Source organism: Triticum dicoccoides, chromosome 3A, assembly GCF_002162155.2.
Source record: "Triticum dicoccoides isolate Atlit2015 ecotype Zavitan chromosome 3A, WEW_v2.0, whole genome shotgun sequence".
Classification (NCBI taxonomy): domain Eukaryota; kingdom Viridiplantae; phylum Streptophyta; class Magnoliopsida; order Poales; family Poaceae; genus Triticum; species Triticum dicoccoides.
The window spans coordinates 748,633,547-748,645,210 of NC_041384.1; positions in this window are offsets into that span (position 1 = coordinate 748,633,547).

The following is an 11,664-nucleotide window of genomic DNA, read 5'->3' on the forward strand; positions in this document are numbered from 1 at the left end:
GAATAGATCTATTCGATGTAATCTTCTTTTTGCGGTGTGTTTGTTGAGATCGATGAATTGTGGGTTGATGATCAAGTCTATCTATGAATAATATTTGAATCTTCTCTGAATTATTTTATGTATGATTGGTTATCTTTGTAAGTCTCTTCGAATTATCTGTTTGGTTTGGCCAACTAGATTGGTAGTTCTTGCCATGGGAGAAGTGCTTAGCTTTGGGTTCGATCTTGCGGTGTCCTTTCCCAGTGACAGAAGGGGCAGCAAGGCACGTACTGCATCGTTGCCATCGAGGATAACAAGATGGGGTTTATTTCATATTGCATGAATTTATCTCTCTACATCATGTCATCTTGCTTAAGGCGTTACTCTGTTTTTAACTTAATACTCTAGATGCATGCTGGATAGCGGTCGATGAGTGGAGTAATAGTAGTAGATGCAGAATCGTTTCGATCTACTTGTCACGGACGTGATGCCTATATACATGATCATGCCTAGATATTCTAAAACTATGCTCAATTCTGTCAATTGCTCAACAGTAATTTGTTCACCCACTGTAGAATACTTATGCTCTTGAGAGAAGCCACTAGTGAAACCTATGGCCCCCGGGTCTATTCTCATCATATCAATCTCCATCACTTTAATCTTGCTTTGCTTTTTTACTTTGCTTTACTTTTTACTTTGCATCTTTATACCAAAAATATTATATCTATCAGATCTCACTCTCATAAGTGACCCTGAAGGGATTGACAACCCCTAATCGCGTTGGTTGTGAGTAGCTATCGTTTTGTGCAGGTACGAGGGACTTGAGCGTGGCCTCCTACTGGATTGATACCTTGGTTCTCAAAAACTGAGGGAAATACTTACGCTACTCTGCTGCATCATCCCTTCCTACTAGATTGATACCTTGGTTCTCAAAAACTGAGGGAAATACTTACGCTACTCTACTGCATCATCCCTTCCTCTTCGGGGAAAACCAACGCAATCTCAAGACGTAGCAGCGGCCACCACGCCGCAGCCCGGGCCCTTGTAAGCAAGGCCTTCCGTACATGTTTCTATTGGCCGACGACCCGAGCAGATGCACAATATCTGGTCCAACGTTGCGTCGGTTGCCAGCTTTTTGCAAACCAAAGCCGTATGCCGCCTACCGCTCTCCAAACAATCCCTATTACTTGGCCCTTTGCGGTCAGGGGGCTTGATATGGTCGGACCCCTTAAAGGGAGAACCCATAAGAAAAAATACTTACTGGTCATGGTGGATAAATTCACCAAATCGATAGATGCCAAACCCGTTACAACGGCTGAATCCGTACCGGTGATAGACTTCATATCTGGGGTTGTACACCGTTATGGCATCCCCCACAGCATCATCACTGACAACGGCACAAACTTTACAGCCGACAAGGTAAAACTTTGGTGCAGCAACATGGGCATCAAGCTCGATTATGCTTCTGTCTATCACCCGCAAACTAACGGTCAAGTCGAGCGAGCAAATGGTTTTATCATGAGCGGCATCAAACCCAGATTAGTGCGGTCCTTAAAGGAATCAAACACACACTGGGTAGAGGAGCTCAACTTCGTACTATGGGGGCTGCGGACCACGCCAAATCGCACTACCAGATACACACCATTTTTATGGTGTACGACGCAGAGGCGGTTCTGCCTTGCGACATAATTCATGACTCACCTCGAGTGCACATGTACGAAGAAAAAGAGGCCGAGCTCAATCAGCAGGACAGTTTGGACGCCCTGGAGGAGGAGCGCGACGTGGCAAAAGCCCGTTCCGCATTCTATCAGCAATAGGCTTGAAGGTATCAAAGCAGAGAAGTACGGGCCAAAACCTATAACGTTGGCGAACTAGTTCTACGCCTGCCGAAGAAGAAAAAGAACAAGCTCAAGCCCAAATGGGAAGGTCCCCTCATTATTGACCAGGTTCTGACCAGTGGAGCGTACCGTCTGCGGGATGCATCAGACAATCAACTCAAGCCAAACCCATGGAACGCCGCTAGACTCCGAAGATTCTACGCCTAGTGCCGGACTCTATGTTCGTCTCCTTACCCCCGTCAATTTTTTATCCGTTATCTGTCTTTTCTCTCTTTCTCTCGTCCTTTTTTTCTTCTCCTTAAGGCCTTAAAAAGGCTAACTTGTGTCTTGACTGCACAATCTCGACGCGCTAACCGCGCTCATTATACCTGGGGGCTTCTTATACAGAAGCTTAATATAACTATTTTTCTGGGCTTTATGCCCCACACATGTGTTATTTTTCCCATGTACCTTTTTTCGCCATTATATGCATCGATATGACTTAAGTTTTGGCCAAGCTGGGTTGCCTGGCTCTTGTATTCATGCCCTACGTTCCGTTAATTCGGCTAGGTCATAAGGGGAGCACCTCTGCGATTGTTACTGCCGGGTCAGCCGGACATGTACCTCAGACTGGGTGAAGCCAAAAGCTAGCGTTCTTAAGGGAATATTCGGTTGATGAACAAAAGATGACATTTATTTATTTTTATACAATCCCCCAGATGTTTATAGCCTGTGTCTCTTTCTGCAGTTTGGACATGCACATTAGGGCATGCGTACCCAGGGAAAGGAACCCTTAACGGAACTATTCTCCCTGGAAGATGTTTCTTACTATCCATGTAATATAACATAGCTAGTTGGGTACTTGCCTGTTCAAGCACTTATGACCCCTACGCCTGGTTTCCACGCATACCCCGGTTTTTACATAACCGAGCGGGTATTCGGATACACTCCAGACTATCGGGTCCACAGGTCGAAGCGAAAAGGTCCGCCATGACAAATGATTTACATTCAGGCTAGGGACATTATACATGTCACTTAAAGTACATAGTCACTAAGACTAACTAAATTCTTCTTCTATACCATCCAACATGCTGTCTAGCCTACAATCCTGTTGGGAATACTTTGCAGCTAATTCTACTTGGTCATACACCAAACTGACGGGGATCTCTTTCCCATCAGGCCCCACAGGTCCGACCTCGACCATGTGGTTTGGGTCAGCTTTGGTATATTGCGTCTTCACCATGGCCCAAGCTTCCCTTGCACCTTGTCGGCAGGCTGATATCTTCCATAATCGGAAGCGCCGCCGCGCTCCATTGAGCTTCTCTATAAGATCCCCCATGCCTCCTGGCGGGGAGGCGGATGGCCACAAGGCTTGGGCAATACCCTGCATCACCTGCCAAACTTGTTCGTGCAGTTGTGAGAGATCTGGTAGAAGATCACCCGCAGACCCGGGCATCTCCTCCACGGGACGACCCGTCAGCATACCTACAGACATAACTCTGTTAGCCGGCTTCTTCGCTGAACTCTTTCAAAAGTTCGTTCAAGCACTTATTGAAAATGCCGCGTCGAAGCCGCTTATTCTCCTTCACGGAGTCCGCAAGCTGGGCTCGGACATCTTTCAGTTCCACGCCCAGCTGGATATTGGCGTCCTGGAGATTATTTTTCTCCTGCCTGACCCGTGTAAGCACGCGCTCGCCAGCATTTAGCTGTCGATTGGCATGTTGCGCATTCTCCGGCACGGCCTCCGGATTCACTCCGGAGTCATCTGCAACATCTATCGTTAGATTTGCACGCATGCCGCATACTATCTGGTACCTATCATTCTTTGCAATGGAAACAAGTGTTACCAGAGGGGGCCTTCTCGGACTCCTTCAACGCGGCAACCGCGGCCTGTAGCTGGGCTTTGCACTCTCCCAGCTCTTGAGACAATTGGGTATTCTTCTTTGTAAGAACCTGCACAAGTAATGATCCTTAAATCAGTTGTGTCAACTATTTCAAGTCTCAGGGGCTACTGATACATATATAATCGTCAGATTTTCTTGCCCGTATATCCTTTACATACTGGTCCGTGGCTCTAGCAAGACCGTTTTGAGCAGCACGGATGTACGCATCTCCTGAGTTGAAGGCATCGAACCCCTCTTGGGAGAAACAAGCGTTACAGAGTACGGCCCGGTGACGCCTGTGATTCATGGCGCTTTCCACTTTGGAATTTGTAGCGGATAGTCTATCCGCATCCTCTATAGGAGGAGCATCCGGCGTTCGCCTCGTGTTAGCCTCCGCATCTATGTCCGGCCGTGGAGCCCGACTGGTGGAGGCGTGATCGGCAACCTCCCCGGATGTAGTCCGGCGAGTGTTTTTCCTACTAAGAAACATGGACGTTATTATATTTTAAAAGACAACAACCACGGAGCGAGGTTCTATATCATACCTCTGCACCGGCGTCTTAGTCCTGACCGCCTTCCTTTTAGCCTACCCGGCTTCGGTGTCCCTTGTTGGCGAGTCGATGCGGGTTCGGCATGGCGTCCCGATGGCCTTCCCTGTAAAACACCATATGTGTACGGTAGGTGAAGTGCATAAAAGGGGATCCTTCTCGGAAGTTGGGACTCCGGTTTTTCTTACATGCGATGGAGAGTAGCCCAGGATAGTCGGCTATGATGTCCACCATGGCATCATCGCATCTCAATTGATAGAATGTCCTGTCAATCAGCTCCACAAATATGTCTGGATCCTCTTCAAGTCCAGGATCGAGGGCCCGGTCAGGGTCCTCCGGTTGTGGAGGTGGGCTATTGACCTCCATTACGGCTTTTCGCAGTTCCTGCCATGAAACGACAAGGTGAGTGTCGGTGTCAAAACCGGCGGATCTCGGGTAGGGGGTCCCGAACTGTACGTCTAGGCCAAATGGTAACAGGAGGCAAGGGACACGAAGTTTTACCCAGGTTCAGGCCCTCTCAATGGAGGTAAAACCCTACGTCCTGCTTGATTAATATTGATGATATGGGTAGTACAAGAGTAGATCTACCACGAGATCGAGGAGGCTAAACCCTAGAAGCTAGCCTATGGTATGATTGTTGATGTGTATGTTGTCCTACGGACTAAAACCCTCCGGTTTATATAGACACCGGAGAGGGTTAGGGTTACACAAAGTCGGTTACGATGGTAGGAGATCTACATATCTGTATCGCCAAGCTTGCCTTCCATGCCAAGGAAAGTCCCTTCCGGACACGGGACGAAGTCTTCAATCTTGTATCTTCATAGTCCAGGAGTCCGGCCGAAGGTATAGTCTGGCTATCCGAACACCCCTAATCCAGGACTCCCTCAGTAGCCCCTGAACCAGGCTTCAACGACGACAAGTCCGGCGCGCAGATTGTCTTCGGCATTGCAAGGCGGGTTCCTCCTCCAAGTACTTCATAGAAGATTTTGAACACAAAGATAGTGTCCGTCTCTGCAAAATAAGTTTCCACATATTGCCATAAAGAGAATAATATTTGCACAAATCTAATCTGCTGATGTATTCCGTAGCATGACACACCACGGCCAAGCCTCTATCCAAGTCGTTTCATTATCCCACCTCAGCGCGTCATGCAAGGCGGTTTCCTTGGCACGTCTTGTCAAAGCAGAGATCGTGTCCCCTTATTCCGGGATTCTCTTCAATATGGGCATGGGTAACCCAACCGCGCCATTGATTACGGCGCTTGGAGATAAGCGAGTTTTACCAGGCTGGTGGGGACACGTAGTTGCGTCCACCCATATAAGGGGATAAGGATCCACCTTTTCACCTACGCCTTCTTCCTCCTTTGCCTATCCATTCTCGCGCACTCGAGCTCCAGCGCCCGAGTCCGCACTCCCACCTCAACCTTCTCTAGCCATGTCCGGAGCGGGAGGCAAGTGGATAGTCTCCTCCGTCACGGAGGGACACATCAAAAAGCTGAGGAAGGTCGGATACCTGTCTAACAACATTGCGCACTGGCTTCCCGAAAAGGGGTAGCTCATCCCCACCCCTAGGCCCCATGAGAGGGTGGTGTTCCTCTCCCATTTCCTCTGTGGACTAGGCTTCCCTCTCCACCCATTTTTCCGGGGGCTCATGTTCTACTACGGCCTGGATTTCCACGATCTGGCCCCGAACTTCGTCCTCAACATCTCGGCATTTATCGTCGTGTGCGAGGCCTTCCTCTGCATCCGCCCCCATTTCGGCCTATGGCTCAAGACTTTCAATGTCAAGCCGAAGGTGGTGCGCGGAAACCAGGCGGAGTGCGGAGGTACCATGGTGGGCAAGATGGTCAACGTCCTATGGCTCGAGGGCTCCTTTGTGGAGACCTTGAAGGGGTGGCAATCGGGGTGGTTTTATATCACCGAGCCGTGTGACCCCGCATGGGTCGCAGCCCCCGAGTTTCGATCCGGACCCCCTACGCGGCTCACCTCCTAGAAGGAGATGGGCCTGTCGTGGGGTAAAAAAGGAGAGCTGACCGGACTCCAAACATGCATCCAAACCCTGGTGGACAAGAAGCTCAAACTTTTCAACGTAGTCCAGGTTATGCTCATCCGCCTGATCCTCCCATGTCAACAACGGGCTTTCAACCTGTGGGAGTTCGACCCGGCGCAGCACCGAACTCTGAGCAGGCTCTTCGACACGATGTACGAAGATGCCTGGAGGGTGCTTTTCAAGGGCGCCGAGGCCCCCGCATCCGCTACCGAGGATCGCGGATTCAGTATGTAGCATCATGCTCATGCGGTAAGCTGTTATTTTTCCTTTTACAGGATATTAGGTTATCATAGTTTGACTCCATGCGGGATCTAAGCTCCCTTACCTTTGATAGGAATGGCAGGTGACGTCCGGACAGATCAACTGTCCGGCTCCCTTGCCCGAAGGCCCAGCGGACGCTCGCTTGGCGAAGCTGCTAGTTCCGGCACCCTATGTGGTGCCGGAGAAGAAGGCTGTGAAAAGGGCCACTGGGACTCGAAAGAGTGCCCGGAGCCAGGAGGTGTCAGATTCATCATCCGGCGGATCCGAGGCGCATTCCTCCCGTGAAGATGAGGAGGAAGAAGAAGAAACCTCTCCCCCTCCAGCGGGAGGAGAGAAGAAAAGGAAGGCCGCCCTCTCTGGGGAGGCCGGAGGGTGCAAGAAGGGGGAAACCCTTCCTCCGGACTACTCCACTGACGCCGACGACGGCGGAGAGGAGTGGCAGCCCAGGGCCAAGCCCCTGGCGAAATCATAAGTATCCGGATACCGGAGTAACTCATAGTATTCGTTTATTGCACAACTTTCCCTCATGTCGAATATGTTTATGCAGCCCAACCAAAGACCGGCTCGACGCGTCGTTGAGCGGCTCACTAGACTCGTCGGATGGGAACTCGCTTCCGACGGCTTCATCCCCCCGCCCTATGGACGACACCGAAGTGTTGTCCCAACAGGTTCCAAGCCGGGAGGAGGTGGTCCTGGAGGTGCTGCAAGGCGACCTCCCGACTCCAGGAGTAAAGGGGATGAAACCCCCCAGGGCTCCAAGTCCGGCTTTAGGCCGGACACCACTCCGGAACCTTCAAAGGTTCCAGAGTCCGACGGGGGACCTCCTTCCAAGAGAAGCAAGCCCACCGTGCCGGTGACCGCCGTCCAACCGGAGGCGCCAGACAATATGTTGGAGGCGCTCCAAGGCGCCTCCATCGACGAGGAGCATCGCGCCATTATGAGTGCGGTGGTCCAGAAGGTTCAGTCCGCCAAGAGCGGTCTGACTGAAGCTTGTACTAGCCTTTTAACAGGCTTTGAGGTAAGTAAGGAATGTGTAAATAATAATACCGCATAGACAGTAGCCCCTGATGCTCTGTTTGGCGTTCGGGAAGAAAAGCTGAATAGAGGATCAAATAAAATTCGCAGGAGTCTAACAAAAAGGAGTCAATATGCGTATGCAGGCTTCCCTGCTTGCGTCCGCCGCACTGACTGCGGAAGTGGACTCATTAAAGCAGAACCTTGAGCGGTCCGAGCAAGAGCTCGGGCGTGCCAACAAGCAACTCGAGGACAATGAAGGTAAGAAGTACCTTGTTTAAATATATATAAAAAGGTGCAATTGCAAAAAATGACAGGACTATCGTGGCTATTGTAGGGGCCACATCTGAGGTGGCGACCCTTAAGAAAGCGCTGCTCGAGGCCGAGAAGAGTGCGGCCGCGGAGCGCACCGAGCGGGAAAAGTATGAGGCTGAGGTTGGCAAGGTGCGGCAAGAGCTCCAGGTTCTCATGAAGAAACATGAGAGTTTGGAGCGTCCGAGCTCGCGGCGGCTATTGAAAATGCCAAGTCTGCCAAGACCGAATCCCAGAAGACCCTCCAGGAGTTGGATGAGGTGAAGAAGATAGCGGCGGGTAAGGCATTCTTTATGCAAAGCAAACATATAACCGTGAGTTACTTGTTACTTACCCGAATCCGGAGCTCTCCAGGAGCGTTCACAGATCTTCCCCGGAGTGTGTCCGATGCCGCCGCATTCTATCGAGCCGAGGAGGGCAGCTCGACAGAGAAGGTGTTCTGGTCTCAGTATGCTGAGGCCGGACACCCCGTGCCCCTGAGCGACCAGCTGAAGCAACTGGTCGAGGTCCACAAGGCGGCCGAACAGGCCATGAAGGGCCTCCTAGTTCGGTTGTGGCCTGGAGAGGCTCTACCTGGGAGCTATTTCGGGCTGGTGCGGCGGCTGGTGGAGGCCTGTCCAAGGCTCGAAGTCATCAAGCGCTCCGTCTGCATTGAAGGTGCCCATAGGGCCCTTGCCCGTCCTAAGGTGCACTGGGGCAAGCTGGATGCTGAGAAGCTTGTGAAGGACGGGCCACCGCCAGGGAAAGAGCACCGCAAGCCCAAAAATTACTATAAGGATGTTCTGAAGGGTGCCTGCCTTGTGGTGGATGAATGTTCTAGGGATATAATTTTTGAGTGAAACTCGCTCGTTTTTGTCCTGTCCGCTGAAAACTTGTTCATATGCGCTGAGCAATGCTGTTTGAATTTAAAATATTACCTTCTGTGCGGCTATTTATCAATTCTGAGAAATGGCGAGTCGTCGGCTTCTTCCCCCGTGTCGCTAGTGCTGGGGTGTTCGGGGATAAACCTGAGTGCTCTTTTTCCCATGTTTGGGTCCTTCGAGGGAGGCGCTCAGCCCAACGAACAAGGCAATCGGACTATAACGCGTGAACACTCTCACTTAGCCATAGAATTCTATAATTTTAAATTTCGGCGAAGCCCCTAGTATTTGGAAGACCGAGTTCGGGGCGCTATCCACGCCTTGGCCGGACAGAGCCGGCTCCTCGCCCTAAGCAGCATAAGTCTTTAGGGACTCAAAAAAACCTCTCGAAGAGCGACCAACTCTCGCTTCATCATGACAGTCAGTTTTAGCTTTCTCCACTGAGGTGCTCGACCCAGCTCAACTAGGGCACAATCGCAGTGGTTCTCCTAGTGCTACCTTAGCCGATATAGCGGAACGTAAGGCACCAAAACATAGCAGCCGGGCAAACCCAACTATTGACCCAAGACATGATTCGGAGCCGATGCATATAATGCTATAAGTTCGGGGTGCCGCACTTCTGAAAGTGTTCGGACTTCTCACACCATATTGAGGGGTACTAAAGCCCCTGGCATATTTTGGCCGTACCAAATTGTACGGGTGCAACATGTCGTTAAGGAACATATATTTATAAAAAGGTAATGCAAAAATAGGCAAAAGCTATGCAATGTTTATTAAAAATAGCTGCGATCAAAGCAGAACGATACAAATAATGCGATAAACAAAAAGTTGGACTATTTAACATGTCTGCTCCAGGGGCAAGCTACGGAATAGTATGCGAAACAGGTATACTGCTCGTGATAGAGACCACCTGTGAGTTCCGTAATGCGGTGTGGTTTGTCTGCCTCCCTGGTTCTTGCATCGTTTGTGCGGCAATTGAACTGCCGAACAGGCCTTCCAAAGAATGGAGTCCTGAAAGTAAGAGAAAAATTAAAAAAATCAGCAGCCCCTGGTGCGGTTTAAGCCGTGTTTCGGGCGTGCCATGATGGTGCCCCTTCCCCTGTACCCATGGTATTTTTAGAGCGTAGTTATGTACACGAAGCACTGATGTCGCCTTTTTGCGAGGGTTGGGGTTGGGGCGCATTGCTACGCCTGCTCGGAACGTGCCAGGTGGTCTTGTTGTAGGTTACTCCGGGCGCGCTTGACGGTGTCCGGACGTTTAATGGCCGGACTGGAGAACTGCCTGGAGAGGCTGCTTTGTACTTCCGCTGCAAGGGCCGCCGTGTGCTCCTCCGTTCGGAGGGAGCGTTCGGTGTTTCCATTGACCGTAATTACTCCTTGAGGGCCTGGCATCTTGAGCTTAAGGTATGCATAGTGCGGGACAGCATTGAACTTGGCGAATACGGTTCGCCCGAGCAGTGCATGATAGCCACTGCGGAATGGGACTATGTCGAATATTAACTCCTCGCTTCGGAAATTATCCGGAGATCCGAAGACCACTTCAAGTGTGACTGAGCCTGTACAGTTGGCTTCTACACCTGGTATTACACCTTTAAAGGTCGTTTTAGTGGGCTTAATCCTCGAGGGATCTATGCCCATTTTCCGCACTGTATCTTGGTAAAGCAGGTTCAGGCTGCTGCCGCCGTCCATAAGGACTCTAGTGAGATGAAATCCGTCAATAATTGGGTCTATAACCAATGCGCGAATCCGCCATGATGGATGCTAGTGGGATGGTCCCTTCCGTTAAAGGTGATCGGGCAGGAGGACCATGGGTTGAACTTTGGGGCGACTGGCTCTACCGCGTATACGTCCCTTTACGCGCGCTTCCGCTCCCTTTTGGGGATGTGGGTTGCGTATATCATGTTCACCGTCCGCACTTGTGGGGGAAAACCCTTTTGTCCACTATTGTTCGGCGGCCGGGGCTCCTCGTCGTCATCACTATGCAGCCCCTTGTCTTCATTTTCGGCGTTTAACTTGCCTGCCTGCTTGAACACCCAACAATCCCTGTTGGTGTGATTGGCCGGCTTTTTGGGGGTGCCATGTATCTGGCACAAGCGGTCGAGTATTCGGTCCAAACTGGACGGGCCCCTAGGATTCCTTTTGAATGGCTTTTTCCGCTGACCTGATTTAGAGCCTCTGAATCCGGCATTAACTGCCGCTTCCTTAGCATTGTCACCGTTAATGCGGCGCTTCTGCTTGTTGCGACGCGACCTGCCACTACTGTCCCTGGTGTCCGAATTACCAGGGTTCTTGGTCCTATTGTTGCTACGAGCAAGCCAGCTGTCTTCTCCCGCGCAAAAGCGGGTCATGAGTGTCGTGAGTGCTGCCATAGATTTCGGCTTTTCCTGTCCAAGGTGCCGGGCCAGCCACTCGTCACGGATATTGTGCTTGAAGGCTGCTAGGGCCTCAGCGTCCGGACAGTCGACTATTTGATTTTTCTTTGTTAGGAACCGTGTCCAGAATTGCCTGGCCGATTCCTCTGGCCGCTGAATTGCGTGACTTAGGTCATCGGCGTCTGGGGGTCGCACATAAGTGCCCTGGAAATTGTTGAGGAATGCGGCTTCCAGGTCCTCCCAACAACTGATTGATCCTGTTGGCAAGCTGTTAAGCCAATGCCGAGTTGGTCCTTTAAGCTTGAGTGGGAGGTATTTGATGGCATGGAAATCGTCGCCGCGGGCCATGTGGATACACTGGTAGAAAAAGGGCCTGTTGTTCCGGTTCGTAAGGGCCTCTTGTCCCGGTTCCTGAACCGGGACTAAAGGGTCGGTACTAATGCCCTATCCCTTTAGTCCCGGTTCAATCCAGAATCGGGACAGATGGGCCTCCACGTGGCCTGTGCGTGGAGCCCAGGCAGGAGACCCTTTGGTCCCGGTTGGTCGCACCAACCGGGACCAATAGGCAT